An 8,236-nucleotide genomic window follows, 5' to 3' on the forward strand; every position below is an offset into this window, starting at 1 on the left:
AAGGCTCGGGAGCCAGCCAGCCACTGCCAATGTTAAGTTACACACAGACGTGTCACATGTTCAAACCCGCCCCCCCCCCCTCCCCCCCCTCGACGGGCGGGATAGTGGAGGGACATTCAATAAGCAAAGCACAAGCACAGAGTCATTTGCACAGCGATCAGTCTCATTGTTACGGCAGGTATCGGACCACAATGGCGGAGAGGTTAGGAGCGGAGTTCGTGGAAAGTGTCTCCCTTTTTGTAAGCCTCTTCCGCCCCTTCCCCCACCCCAGGTGGAGGGTCCCAAACCACCGTTTCTGCCCCCCCCCCCCCCCCCCCCTCACACACCACCCACGGACAACTGCCTGTTAAAGGGGAGGGCAACTCTGCCAAAGTCCTCCCCCCCTGTTAAAGGACTCTGGCAAAGTCTCACCGGTTAAAGGGGAGGGCGACTCTGCCACCCCACGTCCTGATAAAAGGGAAGTAGTTACGAGCAGCTTTGAACCGCAAACTATGACGAGACAGAGTACAGGAATGAGATAGAGAATCTGGTGAACTGGTGCGGCAACAATAATCTCTCCCTGAATGTCAACAAAACGAAGGAGATTGTCATCGACTTCAGGAAGCGTAAAGGAGAACATGCCCCTGTCTACATCAACGGGGACGAAGTAGAAAGGGTCGAGAGCTTCAGGTTTTTAGGTGTCCAGATCACCAACAACCTGTCCTGGTCCCCCCCATGCCGACACTATAGTTAAGAAAGCCCCACCAACGCCTCTACTTTCTCAGAAGACGAAGGAAATTTGGCATGTCCGCTACGAATCTCACCAACTTTTACAAGTGCACCATAGAAAGCATTCTTTCTGGTTGTATCACAGCTTGGTATGGGCTCCTGCTCTGCCCAAGACCGCAAGAAACGACAAAATGTAGCCCAGTCCCATCACGCAAACCAGCCTCCCATCCATTGACTCTGTCTACACTTCCCTCTGCCTCGGGGAAAAGCAGCCGGCATAATTAAGGACCCCACGCACCCCGGACATTCTCTCTTCCACCTTCTTCCTTCAGGAAAAAGATACAAAAGTCTGAGGTCACGTACCGACCGACCCAAGAACAGCTTCTTCCCTGCTGCCGTCAGACTTTTGAATGGACCTACCTCGCATTAAGTTGATCTTTCTCTACACCCTAGCTATGACTGTAACACTACATTCTGCACTGTCTCCTTTCCTTCTCTGTGAACGGTATGCTTTGTATAGCGCACAAGAAACAATACTTTTCACTGTATCCCGATACATGTGACAATAATAAATCTAATATTAAGTTGATCTTTCTCTACACCCTAGCTATGACTGTAACGCTACATTCTGCACCCTCTCCTTTCCTTCTCTATGAACGGTATGCTTTGTCTGTACAGCGCGCAAGAAACAATACTTTTCACTGTACACTAATACATGTGACAATAATAAGTCATCTATCGAAGGAAAGATACCTCAGTGAGACACCGCCCAAAAGGAGGGGTGGAATATAATTGACTCCGCCTCCAAAAGGGGAGGGGTTTTAGCCAGACTCCCACCAAATAAAGAATCCTCGGGATATTTCCCACATCCCAATTTTATTGCTCCTTAAAACTAATTTGATCTTCCGCCTTAGCGACACCTTCTGAAGAACAGCAGAACCTGCATCGAGGTGTGAACTGGGAGAGGGGCAGTGTCACACATAGAAACTAGAAGCAGGAGGAGGCCATTCGGCCCTTCCAGCCTGCTCCTCCATTCATTATAATCATGGCTGATTATCAAATTCAATATCCTGATACCCCCCCCCTTCCCCTCATATCCCTCGATCCCTTTAGCCCCGAGAGCGATATCTAATTCCTTCCTGAAATCACACCACGTTTTGGCCTCAACTACTTTCTGTGGGAGTGAATTCCACCGCTCTCTGGGTGAAGAAATTTCTCCTCACCTCAGTTCAAAAAGGTTTACCCCCTTATCCTCAAACTATGACCCCTAAGTTCTGGACTCCCCCCACCATCGGGAACATTCTTTCTGAATCTACCCTGTCTAACCCTGTTAGAATTTTATAAGTTTCTATGAGATCCCCTCTCACTCTTCTAAACTCCAGTGAATATAATCCTAACCGACTTAGTCTCTCCTCATATGACAGACCTGCCATCCCAGGAATCAGCCTGGTAAACCTTCGCTGCGCTGCCTCAATACAAGGACATCCGTCCTCAGATAAGGAGACCAAAACTGCACACAATACTCCAGGTGTGGCCTCACCAACGCCCTGTACAATTGCAGCAAAACATCCCTATCCCTCCACTCCAATCCTCTCGCTATGAAGGTCAAGTCGTGATGGACAATGAATGCTGGCCAGCCAGCGACGCCCATGTCCCATGAATGAATACTTTCAGCGACTGATGCACGAGGACTCCAAGGTCTTGTGAAGTGTCCACCTCTCTCAAGTTACACCCATTCAAATAACGTCAGTTGGAGACCTGGATCTCTGCCCACTGAATAGGGGGAACTACCTCAGAGTACTGACTACACCCCACCACCCACATCTGCCCACTGCCAACCCAATCCAATACACCCCGTGGGAGCAAGTCCCACATTCTCCCCTATTGCCTGTGGGAGCGAGTCCCACATTCTCCCCCACTCCCCGTGGGAGCAATTCCCACATTCTCCCCCACTCCCCCGTGGGAGCGAGTCCCGCATCCTCCCCCACTCCCTGTGGGAGCGAGTCCCACATTCTCCCCCACTCCCTGTGGGAGTGAGTCCCACATTCGCCCCACTCCCTGTGGGAGTGAGTTCCACATTCTCCCCCACTCCCTGTGGGAGCGAGTCCCACATTCTCCCCCACACCCCCGTGGGAGCGAGTCCCACATTCTCCCCCACTCCGTGTGGGAGCAAGTCCCACATTCTCCCCCACTCCCCCGTGGGAGCGAGTCCCACATTCTCCCCCACTCCCCGTGGGAGCGAGTCCCACATTCTCCCCCACTCCGTGTGGGAGCGAGTCCCACATTCTCCCCCACTCCCCCGTGGGAGCGAGTCCCACATTCTCCCCCACTCCGTGTGGGAGCGAGTCCCACATTCTCCCCCACTCCCCGTGGGAGCGAGTCCCATATTCTCCCCCCACTCCGTGTGGGAGCGAGTCCCACATTCTCCCCCACTCCCCCGTGGGAGCGAGTCCCACATTCTCCCCCACTCCGTGTGGGAGCGAGTCCCACATTCTCCCCCACTCCGTGTGGGAGCGAGTCCCACATTCTCCCCCACTCCCCCGTGGGAGCGAGTCCCACATTCTCCCCACTCCCCCCGTGGGAACGAGTCCCACATTCTCCCCCACTCCCCCCGGGGGAGCGAGTTCCACATTCTCCCCCACTCCCCCGGGGGAGCGAGTTCCCACATTCTCCCCCACTCCCCCGTGGGAGCGAGTCCCACATTCTCCCCCACTCCGTGTGGGAGCGAGTCCCACATTCTCCCCCACTCCGTGTGGGAGCGAGTCCCACATTCTCCCCCACTCCCCCGTGGGAGCGAGTCCCACATTCCTCCCCCCCCCTGGGAACGAGTCCCACATTCTCCCCCACTCCGTGTGGGAGCGAGTCCCACATTCTCCCCCACTCCCCCGTGGGAGCGAGTCCCACATTCTCCCCCACTCCCCCCGGGGGAGCGAGTCCCACATTCTCCCCCACTCCCCGTGCGGGTGAGTTCCACATTCTCCCCACTCTCTGGGTAAAGACATTTCTTCTGACTTCCCAAGTGGATTTATTGGTGTCTGTCACATATCGATGACCCCTCGTTCTATCCTGGATACTGTGGAAACATCCTCCCTGTGCTACCCCCCCCTGAAACAAATCCCTTCTGAAACTTAAAGGCCTCGATTGGGGACCCCTGGGCTCTCTGTGTTTTGGAGAAAAGCAGCCCGGCCTGCCCAATCTTTCCTGTTGAGTTATTTTGGTTGCCGGCCTTGTGAATCTGTTTTTGCACCTTCCCCCAGTGGCTTCACATCCTTCCTCTCACATACTAACCAGAACCTCTTTCACAGCACTGCTAGTGTGGTCTAACCGAGGACCTACGTCAATTGAACACAGCTTCCTGGGGAACTGGTTCCCGCGTCTACAGACTGCTTCGAGGCATTGACACCATTATTACTTTCCACCAACGTGCCACTGTCCCCGTCACCAAGGACGATACAGTTATCATTTCTCACTCGGTGAGCCTGTGTGGTCACTACAGCGCTGGTGTCAAGCGGAACAGAGGAACGGACAAGGAAATAACACCAAGGACCGCAAGAGTGAGACAGCAACTCTGGCAAGATGGAGGGATAGGCAAAGAGCAAAATGACTTGGACATTCTGGTTAAGGTTCCCTCTCCGAGGATAGTGAGGAAAAACCGAGAGAATCTGGGATTTAAGCCAGGGATATTTCCTTCTCTATGAACGGTATGCTTTGTATGGGTGCAAGAAACAATACTTTTCACTGTATACTAATACATGTGACAATAATAAATCAAATCAAACATTCAGTTGATCTTTCTCTACACCCTAGCTATGACTGTAACGCTACATTCTGCACCTTCTCCTTTCCTTCTCTATGAACGGTATGCTTTGTATGGGCGCAGGAAACAATACTTTTCGCTGTATCCCAATACATGTGACAATAATAAATCAAATCAAACATTAAGTTGATCTTTCTCTACACCCTAGCTATGACTGTAACACTATATTCTGCACCCTCTCCTTTCCTTCTCGATGAATGGTATGCTTTGTCTGTATAGCGCGCAAGAAACAATACTTTTCACTGTATCCCAATACATGTGACAATAATAAATCAAATCAAATCTATAAGTCAACATGCTATCGAGATCAGGGATGGAGAGAGAGAGAGAGAGAGGACAGAGAGAGAGAGAGAGAGGGCGTGGAGAGAGAGAGAGAGAGAGAGACAGACAGAGAGAGAGAGAGAGAGAGAGAGGACAGAGAGAGAAAGAGAGAGGGCGTGGAGAGAGAGAGAAAGAGTATGGAGAGAAAGTAAGAGCAGTAAGAAGTCTCACAACACCAGGTTAAAGTCCAACAGGTTTATTCGGTAGCAAAAGCCACACAAGCTTTCGGAGCGCTGCTCAGGAAATCCTGAGATTTCCACTCCATCTGACGAAGGAGCAGCGCTCCGAAAGCTAATGGCATTTGCTACCAAATAAATCTGTTGGACTTTAACCTGGTGGTGTTAAAACTCTTACTGTGTTTATCCCAGTCCAACGCCGGCATCTCCACATCAAAAAAGTAAGAGGAGAGAGAGAGAGAATAAAGAGAGGATGGGAACAGACAGGATGGAGAGAAAGAGGGGATACAGAGGGTGGAGAGAGAGAATGAGGGTCGAGAGAGAGAGGATGGAGAGAAAGAGGGTGGAGATGGTGAAAGAGGACAGAGAGAGAGAGGATGGGGAAGAGAGAGTGGAGAGAGAGAAAGGGAGTGACAGAGAGGACAGAGAGAGAGGATGGGGAAGAGAGAGTGGAGAGAGAGAAAGGGAGAGACGGGGAGGACAGAGAGAGAGGATGGGTAGAGAAAGAAGGTGGAGAGGATGGGGGAAGAGAGAGAGAGAGGGAGAGAGAGAGAGAGAGGGGAGGGAGAGAAAGAGGGCGGAGATGGTGAAAGAGGGCAGAGAGAGAGAGGATGGGGGAAGAGAGAGTGGAGAGAGAGAAAGGGAGAGACAGAGAGGACAGAGGGAGAGGGGACAGAGAGAGAGGATGGGGAGAGAAAGAGGGTGGAGAGGATGGGAGAAAGAGAGGGTGGAGAGAGAGAGAGGGGAGGGAGAGAAGGGGAGAGGGTGAGGATAGAGAGAGAAGGAGGCCAGAAAGGGGGGTGGGGGGGAGATGGGGAGAGAAAGCAAGGAGAGTGGGATAGAGAAAGGAGGGAGATAAAGACAAAGGAGAGAGAAAATGAGCCTGAAGAGAATGAACAAGCGTGGAGGTGGAGAGAAAGAGGATGGAGAGGGGGAATGAGTAGAGAGAGAACGAAGAGAGCGAGAGAGAGAGAATGAGGATGGAGGTACCTCTTCACCTCGCTCTCTCTGCTTTGTGAAGACTCTGCTTAAAGCTGAGGCTGAGGCCCAGTGTTTGGTGGCCTGTCCCTACAATCTGTGTATCTGGCTCAGTGTCAGTGCCCACCCACCGCCCTCCCCGGTGAGGCTGTCCAGACAGAAGGAGCTACAGGAACCCAGGCGGGTGATGTAGTCACAGGGACTGCCACTCACGGTGCCAGTGAGCCACTGATCACAATCCCTATCCCCAAATCCCTCAGACTGTGTCCAGAGCGTAAATAATACAAATCAAACGGGTTAGTGTGAAACCTGTACACCCGACCCTCCCCTGCATCATTAACCTCAACACCAGGGACACAATATCTGCAAAACTCCTCAAGAATCTCCCCCACAGACTACACCAGCTTAAAGTTTAACAGTGTCACAAGTAAGGCTTACATTAACACCGCGATGAAGTTACTGTGAAAATCCCCCAGTCGCCCACACTCTGGCGCCTGTTCGGGTTACGCTGAGGGAGAATTTAGCACGGCCCAATGCATCTAATATCTCAGCGCTGGGTAGTCATTGAAATTCGGAATGTTCTGACTTGGTAAGCCCACCCTTCCAGTGGTACAGTGGGTTAGCGCTGCTGCCTCACAGCTCCAGAGACCCCGGTTCGATTCCTGGCTGGGTCACTGTCTGCGTGGAGTTTGCACGTTCTCCCCCCGTGTCTGCATGGGTTTCCTCCGGGTGCTCTGGTTTCCTCCCACAGTCTAAAGATGTGTAGGTTAGGTGGATTGGCCATGCTAAATTGTCCCTTAGTGTCCAAAGGTGTGCAGGTTCGGTGGATTGGCCATGCTAAATTGCCCCTTAATGTCCAAAGATGTGCAGGTTAGGTGGATTGGCCATGCTAAGTTGCCCCTAAGTGTCCAAAGATGTGCAGGTTCGGTGGATTGGCCATGCTACGTTGCCCCTTAATGTCCAAAGATGTGCGGGTTAGGGGGATTGGCCGTGCTAAGTTGCCCCTTAGTGTCCAAAGATGTGTAGGTTAGGTGGATTGGCCATGCTAAATTGCCCCTTAGTGTCCAAAGATGTGCGGGTTAGGTGGATTGGCCATGCTAAATTGCCCCTTAGTGTCCAAAGATGTGCAGGTTAGGTGGATTGGCCATGCTAAATTGCCCCTTAGTGTCCAAAGATGTGTAGGTTAGGTGGATTGGCCATGCTAAATTGTCCCTTAGTGTCCAAAGATGTGTAGGTTAGGTGGATTGGCCATGCTAAATTGCCCCTTAGTGTCCAAAGATGTGTAGGTTAGGTGGATTGGCCAAACTAAATTGCTCCTTAGTGTCAGGGGGACTAGCAGGGTAAATACATGGGGTTATGTGAATAGGGCCTGTGTGGGATTGTGGTCACTGAAAGCTTGATGGGCCGAATGGCCGCTTCTGCACGAGAGAACCATAGAAAATTACAGCTCAGAAACAGGCCTTTTGGCCCTTCTTGTCTGTGCCGAACCATTCTTTGCCTCGTCCCACTGACCTGCACTTGGACCATATCCCTCCACACCCCTCTCATCCATGAACCCATCCAAGTTTTTCTTAAATGTTAAAAGTGACCCCGCATTTACCACTTTATCCGGCAGCTCATTCCACACTCCCACCACTCTCTGCGTGAAGAAGCCCCCCCCTAATATTCCCTTTAAACTTTTCACCCTTAACCCATGCCCTCTGGTTTTTTTCTCCCCTAGCCTCAGCGGAAAAAGCCTGCTTGCATTCACTCTATCTATTCCCATCAAAATCTTATACACCTCTATCAAATCTCCCCTCAATCTTCTACGCTCCAGGGAATAAAGTCCCAACCTATTCAATCTCTCTCTGTAACTCAGCTTCTCAAGTCCCGGCAACATCCTTGTGAACCTTCTCTGCACTCTTTCAATCTTATTTACATCCTTCCTGTAACTAGGTGACCAAAACTGTACACAATACTCCAAATTCGGCCTCACCAATGCCTTATATAACCTTACCAATAACACTCCAACTTTTATACTCGATACTCCGATTTATAAAGGCCAATGTACCAAAGGCACTCTTTACGACCCTATCCACCTGTGACGTCACTTTTAGGGAATTCTGTACCTGTATTCCCAGATCCCTCTGTTAGGGATTCCATGATTATATAATTCACACTGCAAAGAAGTTACTGTGAAAATCCCCCAGTCGCCACACTCCTGTTTGGGTAACACTGAGGGAGAATTTAGCACCCT

This window comes from Mustelus asterias, chromosome 33, assembly GCF_964213995.1.
Source record: "Mustelus asterias chromosome 33, sMusAst1.hap1.1, whole genome shotgun sequence".
In the NCBI taxonomy this organism is placed as follows: Eukaryota; Metazoa; Chordata; class Chondrichthyes; order Carcharhiniformes; family Triakidae; genus Mustelus; species Mustelus asterias.